We start from the raw sequence: 10,843 nt of genomic DNA, 5'->3' as shown, positions 1-10,843 counted from the left end.
TACCTTCCAGGAAACTCATTTTTTTCCCAGTGGCATGGAACTGGAAGTATGTGCTTGCATAAACAAGCTGTCAGTCCGTCTATTGGAATAACAACAAAGTTTCTTGAAAGGTGCTGGCATGCAGGATTGGCAATTGTAATGATTTTTTTCTTCTTGCACTTGGAATTTTTCTATATTTTCTTTCTGTAGCATCTTTATTTATGTTTGCCTGTATCAAGCACCAATTTTTATCTATCCTTCAAAGATGTCTTTCTTTTTCTGGGGAAAACTCGGGGAAGGCAGGAGATGGAAATTCAAGACGATGAGCAACATGAGAACAAGGTGAAAGTAGGAGCCAACGTTTTCACACGTGGACCTTGAAGAAGACAAGTCCACTTGTCGAAACGTTGGCTCCTGCTTTCACCTTGTTCTCGTTTTGCTCATCGTCCTTTTTTTTTGTGCTAATTTATATAACTCGCCACATTTTTACAAATGAACCTCAGTTGAAAGTTCGTCCTCATCCATATCTAGTGTCATCCTGTTGATACTGCTTCATGCTATCCACTCTTGCAACATTTGTGTGTGTGTGTGCACACGCGTGGATTTGGATGTGAGATCGGGCCCTTGGGCAGAGGTATCATTCTTCTCCTGTGCAGCCTTATGAATTCATTAACTATACTGCAACAGAAATTCGATGGACAGGAACGAAGTGAACACACCGAGTACTTCTTTCTTGTCTGTTGTCTATCTGTAGCACTTTAGTTAATAGTTCTCAGTTATTATGTCAGGCTTATAAGCCCGCTTGTTTCCTGAAATATCTGCATGGCTATGTATTCTGTAATTTAATTTCTGGCTATGTGCTTGCAAGTCGCGTGTCAATCTCCTGATTTTCCCGACAATCTTGTGTGATGTGCAGGCCCAGACAGTTTCTGGTGAATCCATGCAGGGTGTAATCTGCACTACAAGTGCTGCTTTGATTGCCTTCAGTTCAGCTTTTCTAGGTGTAGGATGACCTGGAATGGTACTCACTTATATGGCGTTTAGTTTTATGTAGTGTCATACTACTGTTACACTGGTATTGCCAGATGAGTGTACTATATGTGCCTTATGTTTGCTTGCATTTTCATGATTAGCAACCTCCTCTGTGTGTTTGGCAGTTGCATATAGTCTCCTGCCCTAATTGTTTGCCCCCATATTCCACGGTATGGGCCTGTTGTGTTTCAAGTTCAGGTACTCCCGAGGTTGTGTTTCTGAAGGGAGGGGTAGTCATCTTTGCATCTCGTATGCTAGCTGGCATAGTATCTTGGGACGAGGTTCTGAGCTCTTGAGACAAAGAATTTGTGCTGCAGGCTGCAACTCTACTCCGTCTAGGAGCTTGTTCGTCAGCTCTTTTTCATAGAGGTCATCAAGCATGGTACAGTTGGAAAGACCTGTTATTACTACCCGATGCCTGTATTCGATGAGTTGTCTTTTTTGTGTGCTGCTGGTAATTCATACCGTGCCATACCTTGGACACAAGCACAGCATCTGCGATTTTCTATAGTATGCACTAGTCCACCCCCATTATTTCGAGATTATTCTGTTCACCAGTTGTGGAAGTTGCGTCCAGGCATTGCATAATTGTTTCACCCACGTGCTGGCTCTGCCGTCACGGGCTTACACTAGCTGAGGATTTGTGGATGTTGACTTGCGGGCATATTTGTCCAGCTATGTGGATCACAATGTGCAATCTTGGGTAGTTCTTGATTCTAGTCTTTCTTTTTTTTCCGACGTCCATATGAGCTGACTTATCAGAAAGCGAGAGGCCAGACTGGCCAAGAAAGTCTGCAGTGTTGTCGAGGGCTTGTTGCATCATTCTTGATTTCTGTATAAGATAGCTTTCCCATGGACTGTAATACACCATAGGCTGTAGTGTTTCTTGTAGTATGCCCGTGTTGTTGGTGTGTGTGCGCCAAATGTACCTCCAACTCTCACCTGAAATTTTCTGTCTTTCAGAAAGTTGCTGTTTAAGTGCTCTACCAGAAATGTTTTTGCTTATCGTTCCTCTTATTAGAGCAGCATGAGGTACTGCTGTTAAAAGCCTTTTCACTCTCTTCACTCTTTCATAAGCAGTATTACACAATGTCCTGCAATAAAGTTTCTGCTGCTTATGTCCCACTCATATCTGCCAGAAGGGACAACTCTCGAAAAAGGTTTTCTTTGTGCTATGTGTGCGACGTAGTATGAGCATTCATGCCTTTTATACATCTGTAGAACCAGCTTCCTGACAGAGTACTTGCTACACCTGCTCATGCTTATTTGTGCAGTGCTGTTGAACAATACATATCGATGCAATGAATATTTACACACTCGAATTATCACGAAAGATGGTTGGTTTACAATTCTGCCCTTTGCTTTCTATTGGTGTTAGATTTTGCATAAGCATGCCCCCCTATGCAATAGTATTTTGAAGTGTAAGGGTTCAATAAAAGGTGATGAACTAAATCTAAGTGCAAGAGCTTTTTTTCTCACCTACAACTCCCATCGAAATGCGACTTCCATGGCTGGCAAATCAACCCCTCGCCTTGTGTTGGCAGGAGAATGCTATAGCCACAGTGGCAGGTGAACAAATTGAAGAACAATATTTCTGTCTATAATTTTTTTTCTTGCCTGTATGTAAGTAAAGTTTGGAATAAATTTGTCATGGCAAAAAAGCCCAGTTTATGGTCTTTTATTGAATAAGCCACATATTGTGTATAGTTGAAATGCAGAAATTTGTTCTAAAATCCTTGGGTGATATATGTTCTTGCAAGTAGCATGGTATTTCATTACTTATAAAAATAATAATCGCAGCGGATATCGTTATATGGATTTACACACTAATATATGTGATCACAAACTTATTAGAAACTTACTAGAAACATGGAAGGCATGTTTCTGCACACTTGATCCGCTGTGAATGTGCAAGAACTGCTTGTACTCGCTGACTTCACTGCACAGTTTTGATTTACTTTTCTTCAGCGTGTCGTTTTATACTGTTTTATCCCCACAAGAACAGGCCGTTTGCCTGCTTTTCGCATTGTTGCACGAGTTCTACATAATTGTGCTGGAGGGTACGTTGTCACTTTGCCTCTATAGCAAGCAATTTAATTAATCTGCTAGCTGTACAGTTGATTACCTTGCAGAGCAAGTGTTCATACAGATGCAGTAAGGATACAAAGTCCGCAACATAGCCTATGTTTATTGGTTTCTGTGCAAGAAAAAAAAAATCTCCAGAGAAGAGGTGCAACTTAGCGTGCATGTAATATTTTATTCAAGCCACGGATTTAATACTACCGTAGCAAATTCATTACGATAGCCTACACTTTTGCTCTGTCAAATTTAATAAGAGGCAAGATAAGCTTTCAAGATGAATCGGGAAATTCATGCTTGAAAACCGACAAGAAAATGCAACTGAACGGTACCGCGTTCAGCGCAACGTAGAAACTTCGGGTACTTTGCTGTCTTGTCATTTGCCCTTGCCGAGGTTGAAATAATTCAAGCTGCTCCGTAAGCGCGATTTTTGCATGCTACCCAACAAAAGAAAATTGTGACGACCTCGTCGTCTGCTGGGGATCGAACACCTCCTAGGACTGACAACTCGCAAAGGCGCACGAAGCAAAGGTGAAAATGCACTTCATTTGCTGTGTAGCGTGTCAACAAACGCATAGCAATAGCAGAATGCAATCTGTACAAGTTTTTTTATTCTCCCTTAATTCGCGCACGTACCTAATTCGACGATCCACGTCTCCGCGATTGCACTGCTCGCGCGAGACGCCATCAAAACAAACCGGCGAAATAGCTCCGTTGACAGCTCTCCGCGCAATTTCGACGGAAAATCGCAGCGATCGGTGCGACGGTGCGACTGTGCGACCAACCGGTTGGTCGCAGCCGAAAATCGGGGGGTCGGCACTGCGACTGCGATTTTCATCGCAAACGACGGAAATCGCACTTCCGGTGCGACGAAAATCGCATCATGTGAAACAGGCTTTACACGACACGCTAAGCTCGTACCACACAGTAAGCTAAACAAGCTCCAGGAGATCACCTGGCGCAGGTTACAGACACACTCATACCCGAACCCCTACGTATGTTCGCACATTTACCCGGACAGGGTAAGTCCATAACGTCACCTGTGCGGTGAGCTCGCAACGCTCAGTCACATGCTTTGGGACTGTGAGGAGGATCCACGTCCTCCCGATCATCTGGCCTCTCCCCCACCGTCATCGTGGAGGGAAGTGCTTCTGAGCTCCAGCCTTGACATGCAACTCGGAGCCGTGGAGCGGACCGAACAAGGCGCGGTCACGCATCGCCAGGCGGCTATCTGGCCTTCCTGACGAGCCCATGAATTAGCTCCCCACTGTGACAAATAAAGTGTTCACTCTCTCCCATATTTATTTTTTCTACTTTGACTTCTATTCGCGAGGACATATTGAGCCTCTTCAATTTTCTTCTTTTCGCTAAACGCGAGATGCAAGAGCCAGCCTGAGCGCAGCCGTCTTTCTCGTGTTGTCCCGACCACCACGCGGCGCATTCTGGTGCGCGTTCGTTTTTCTTTGGGTGAATCGATTTTCGCCTGGCAGAGTTCTAGACGCTTTCTGGCTAGCAGACGAGAAAAAGAAACAATGGTCTCTCGCTGCCATCACTGTGGGTACTCAACGGATTACAATGCGTTCACCTTCACTTCGATGTTATTTCAACCTCGCCGGAAAGTCATTTCTCTCGCTTGTGTAGGATATCGAGCAGTATGCGTATGATACTCTGTGGACCAAGCCTCTCACGTTTCTTTCGGTGTACCATCACTAGCAATATAAGGTGCCAAAAGTAGGCATTTGATTGTGGCCAACACGCTTTCCTTTGCGTTTTATCATTTAGATGCCCCCACCCCACAACAGTAAGAAAGACATTGTGGCGCAGCAAATTGTAACATGCTGGTAGGTTCATTTTATTGCTTCTTGTTTTGCGCAAAGTAATGTGGCACGGGACTCTTCAGTTGCCGGATACTCTTATTAAATTATTGCGATAGCAAACACATGTATGTCGACAACCCTGGCGCATTCCTGCTGTCGCCGTCATGTTCTGTGTACGCTCCAAGGGCGATAACAACGTCAACGTGCGCCGCATACTGTATGTGAATGAAAGCGTAAGGGTGGGGGAGGAGAATGGACGAGCCGGTGATGGTTGGTCAGTCTTGTTTGGGCAAGGGAGAAAAGTGAGGAGGAGGCGCACCGCCTCACGTTGTGTGCGATGCAACGGCGAGAGCGGACAGAGGGTGGGCTGGCCTTAGGCTCCTGTGATCTGTGATTGCATGACATGTTGATTTGCCTTGTTTGACACATGATATACAGTAACTTCTTAGATACGCGAATTTATTGGAGACTTATGCGTATATTTAGGTGTCTTTGTGCGAGGTTTTGTGTACACATACAGTAAAATTTGTTTCCAGTGACTCTTTTTTGCCCTTTATAAAGCTGAGTCTTCACAGTTTTATATTCCATTGTATTTTTGTATTTCTAATGTACAATTTCAGAACTCCTGCAATTAGTTCCCATACCTCACAAGGGATACAGCTGCTCTTGCGCAATAGGTTGGAACGAAGGGCAGTGCCATTGAGATCTTTCCATTGCTATTGCATATGTACAAAAATTTAACTAAGGTTCTTAAATGACAAAGTTTCATTAAAATATTTGGCCTCAACTTGTTCGTTTCATGCCCTTTACGCTGTTCATATCAATGGCATGCTGGTTCCGAAATGCGGTTCTCAATTTTTGTGAGATATTTTCTTATTAAATAGACAAAAAACATAGAAGCATTGAGATGAGTTATTTCTGGCACAATTTTTGCGACGTGAAATTACATTGTTTTATGAAAAATACGCATTTCACTTGTCTTAACAGGACGTAGCATTCAAAAATTCGTTTAAACATCTTTGCCAATGGCGATGCGATTATTATTCATGTATTTTATCCCTCGACAAATTCTATAAGGAGAAGGCTGATCTGCCGCATGAACCTCCTCCCCCCTCCCCCACGAACGAATTTTCTGTGTTCGCCACTGGCAGCCGCGATATGCGTATTCTAAGTAGTTACATTCAAAGTTACATTCGAAGTAGTCATCTCCATTCGAACAGGTTACAGAGGCTCCTTCTACAACTAGCGATGAAGCTAGAGGGGCTCTTCCATACACGAAACGAGGCAAAACTACAGGAGAAGATGGAATAACAGGCGATTTAAGGAAACAGGGAAGATAGATCATACTTCAAAACCTTGTGCCCATTGTACACGATGCCTCACAGCTTCAGGTGTACATGGGAGCTGGCTGGTGAAGTGCCAACATTCTGCTAATCCATTGGAAGAGAGACGAGGAAAGACGGTTTTAGGTTTTCAGACTTGCGATACCATAGGCCAGAATATGCACAAATAAGGCAATATGCAGGTCCTCCAAAGGCTGCAAGCATGATGTTATGGTCGGGATTAGCCTTCTGCTGGTTAGTTGCAACGATGTGACAAAAAAGCCGCAGAGTCTGATGTTATTCCTTTAAACGACGGGCGGCGGCTCTTATATTTGTCACAGTGCACTGATAAGCACAAGTTCGCGGGATTGAATCCCGGCTTCGGCGGCTGCATTCTGTGCGGACGAAATGCGAAAACCCCCGTGTCCTGTGCATTGCCATCCCGTTAAAGATCCGCCGTTGGTCAAAATTATTCCGGAGTCCCCACTACTGCATGCCGTGTAATATAATCGCGGTTGTGACACGTAAAGCCCTGGAGTTATTTGTTATCTTTATCACAGATGACGGCTCGTGCCACCACACCGCGGGCTTTGTCATGAAGCTCTAATAGCTCTCTTTTTACAAACGGTAGTTATTTTTGTGTCCGTGACATAACTTACGTCATAGGAGCCGATTCAATTGAAAAATCAGGCGGTGTTACTGAGGCGAAACGAACCATGTCCCAGGTAGGGGGAGTCAGTCATTTTCAGATCGAAGTAACGACGAACTTGTAATGTTACACACAATAGGATTTCACACACATTATTTTATCCCAATAGTTTAACAGAAGACTTATGAAGCCTTAACTGGAAACTGTTTGCCGGAGACAGTCTCAGATCACTTCGTTATATTGTCAGGAAGTAGTGGCGGTGAAGAAAACAGCAAAAGTGTAATTGATTAAACTAGCGTTTTATTGGGCAAACCGGTGGCCTCGAAAACAGGCTTCACTCAAACAAGAATAATTGCGGCGAACACAGTCAGCGATCGTCGAAAATCTGATCATCGGTGAAGCGAGTCGGCTTTTATACATGAGTCATGGAAAGTTCCAGAGTAATCGCTGGTGCCCGCATGTCTTCCAGAAAGCACAACACAATTTGTGCTGCGCATGCATGCATTGAGAATACTCATAGTTTGATGACGACAGGCAGTCGATAGAACCATCGATTACATAGAAGACACTGCCGATACATGCAGGCGCATCTTGTGCTAAGCGATAACATTAGTTAGACGGTGAAAACGTGGTTACCCGAAAAACAAGTAAACGTGTCAATGTACAATAACGAGCTCTAATTTCCATCCCGGCTTCACATGAGTACCTTGGCGGACTGCTCTTTCCTATTCTTTCCAAAAATATTAAGGATGTAAGGAGAAAAAGTCTGAACGGCGGCTTGAAGGAAGCCTAAGCTCCTACAATATCATATTGACAATGCAGCGAGTCAAACATGAGATACATACAGACTTTACAAGTAAGGTGTCACAGTACCAGATAAAAGCAAAATGAAATCCTGTATTTTGAAGACATTCATATAATAAACCAGTCAGCCTACGCACATATAAATCATTACTAATCGCTTCAGGTGTGGAAATGACTGCATCCCAAAAAACAACTACTTACCTCTTCTGAGTGCTAAAAAATTGGTAGTAGTAAGGAATGCAATCGTCAGAGATATTGAACCTATGTAGCACACTCTTTCTAGAATTACACGGTAACATTCATTTACTCTCACTACTCAGTCATCATCAGTGTTACTAAACACTAAGCGTGCTCAGGTTATTGGCTATATTTGCCTCGAAAAGTGACCTGACCTTGCATAAGTGCTACAATTATACTCTCGAGTACTCCAGCATCAAGGCAAAAAGCATTTTACCGCCTGCGGAAGAATATTGAGCATCAAAAGCTCACAGACCACGGAATGTGAAAAAAAGGTTGATATTTCCCCACCATAGGCACGCAGCGTGGTATTCGCATTTACAGTATGTTCTGGTCTAGAATAAACATCCTTTTTCCAAAGTTTTACAAGCGGCAGGGCTAGATGCGTTGAAACTAAACTTGTTCGCATAACCCCGGCCATGGTAGCTTTTGAAGGCAACTGCGCCATAGAGCACCTATGGTTTATTTTATTTTGCCGCATAATTTCTTTTTATTGAACGCACTTCCTGCCAATGTCATGCAGTTTTTCAATTTTCAGGACAGCCATCATAGACAAGATGTATGAAGTATAAAAAAAATTAACTGTCATGTAATACATCATTAGTAGCGCAACTAACTATAGTAACTATGCAAACCAATAAGGTATCTGAGCACGAGGTCGCGGGATCGAATCCCGGCCACGGCGGCCGCATTTCGATGGGGGCGAAATGCGAAAACACCCGTGTACTTAGATTTAGGTGCACGTTAAAGAACCCCAGGTGGTCGAAATTTCCGGAGTCCTCCACTACGGCGTGCCTCATAATCAGAAAGTGGTTTTGGCACGTAAAACCTCATAATTTTAATTTAACCAATAAGGTATACTGAAATTTCCTACAATTTCTTCTTACATGTCAGGACTAGTTCAGAATTTGGCTTGTTGGCCGCCTCCCTCAGCTTACAGGGAAATTGTATGGCAACACATTGCGTGAAACATTCAACGGCGAAATAGGCATGTCTTGCAGCACTATGGCAGAAGAGTGAATGGGTAGCTTAGTGGGACCATAGTTAAGAGGCTCAGCTGCCGTTTTGCTACTGACGCACAACAGACAACAACGTTCAGTTGTACTTATAGACATTGGGCAAAATAACACATAGGGTTCAGTGGGCGCGCGCATGATCGCGAGAAAACCACCGTGCTGACATGGGACGTAAACGATTCTAATAAAGGAATATTTCTAGCGAACCTTCACGTTTCTTTCCTATGTTTCTTCAATTATTCGAACACTTAAAGAAGGGTAGAAGAATATTCTCGCACCATTACGCAAGCATTGCTCAAGTAATGTCAGAGTTCGGTAACCTACTCTGCAACCGAGTCATCAAAGAGCTGAACCGCAGAATGCCATAGCAACTCTGGTATCTTCAGCCATGAAGGCCTTTTTGCAGAACGTTGTGGGCATAGCTCAAGAACCTGTCAGCGGTTGAAAACCATAAGACGTTTTTTCAAGACAGGCTGCTTTAGTACAGCCCTTTGGCTTTTCACAAAATCTTCAACACTCCCCTGCGATCGTTGTGGCATAAATATGCGTAGACGTCTAGTACTGAAACATCAAGAACCTATATTTGAGTGGTTCAAATGGCAAGACACGTGACCCGCATATGGACTATATACTTTTTGGGTTTCTGAGGTGCCTTCGCGTAGTCAGCAAATGAACTTGTGCAATAACTCCGGCCACTTTCTTCTTCAGCGAGACCGTGTGCGTACAAATTCTACTTTGGTATAAGCAAAATGGCTCCGTGAGATAGCTTCGAGAACATTTCTTTGTACAAGTACTACATCGGCGGATGCTGGCAGTTTTCTCACGGAACTCCACACACAGGACGCTAAACGATTTTACTAGTACGCTTCAAGGAGCATAATAATCGCACAGACATGCCTTTACCATGACATATGCGCATAGCAAAAATGTTTCTTCGCCAACTCTTCACACATCTTCACCTAAAGAACTAGAGAAACACAGAAAAACAGGTTGTAAGTGTTTATTGGATAAAAACTTTATATCTAAGCGGGGGAAAATTCTAGAAGCACGTTCACAGTTCATGGAAAGAGCCATCACTTTGTTGTACGAAATTGTAGGTAAAGATAAAACAAAACAAAACCAGAACCGTAATTAAACGAACTGCATTTTGTGACATGCCATCTGGCTCAACAGTGCCAGACTAAGATGCGATAAAGTAAAAAAAAAAGGCACACACGGAATTCGAACCTGTGAAGTCGCGGTAGCATCGATCCATATCTGCAATTTTTTCAGTGCACTTGGGTATTGCTCAGATGGACCACTGATGCGGAAAGCCAGGTTTATGTTTCTACAACGCTTATCTTCGTGAGCCTGTTATGAAGTCGGTGATTTTGGAGCGATTTTTTTTGTGAATACTGCTGCAGCCATAGGCTGAAAGCTAAGTAACTGAAGTCGACAAGTGCCCTGGAACATACCAATAGATGCAGTAGATTCTGTGCAAATGGTTTTTTTTCTTGCCTAAAAAAATTTATAATATGGGGTTTTACGTTCCGAAATCACTTTCTGATTATGAGGCACGCCGTTGTGGGGGACTCAAGACATTTCGGCCACCTAGGGTTCTTTAACGTGCACCTAAGTATAAGTACACAGGTTTTTTCGCATTTTGCCCCCTGCGAAATGCGGCCGGCGAGGGCAGGATTCGATGCCGCGACCTCGTGCTCAGCAACCCAACAACATAGCCACTGAGCAGCCACGGCGGTGTTCTTTCCTAAGAAGCCACTATGTTTTGCACGCTTCCATAGACATCGAAATTCGCACGCACTTTCCACGGGACATCTTTGAAAGATGGTTTATGATCACTTCTTCACGATAAAAAAGCAGCGGCAGAAAATGGTGATCGTGGGTAAAAAACACTAAAATTGGATAAAC

The sequence above is a fragment of the Dermacentor albipictus genome, unplaced genomic scaffold, assembly GCF_038994185.2.
Source record: "Dermacentor albipictus isolate Rhodes 1998 colony unplaced genomic scaffold, USDA_Dalb.pri_finalv2 scaffold_12, whole genome shotgun sequence".
Classification (NCBI taxonomy): domain Eukaryota; kingdom Metazoa; phylum Arthropoda; class Arachnida; order Ixodida; family Ixodidae; genus Dermacentor; species Dermacentor albipictus.
The sequence above is the reverse complement of the archived record's forward strand: the minus strand, read 5'-3'. Positions refer to the sequence as shown.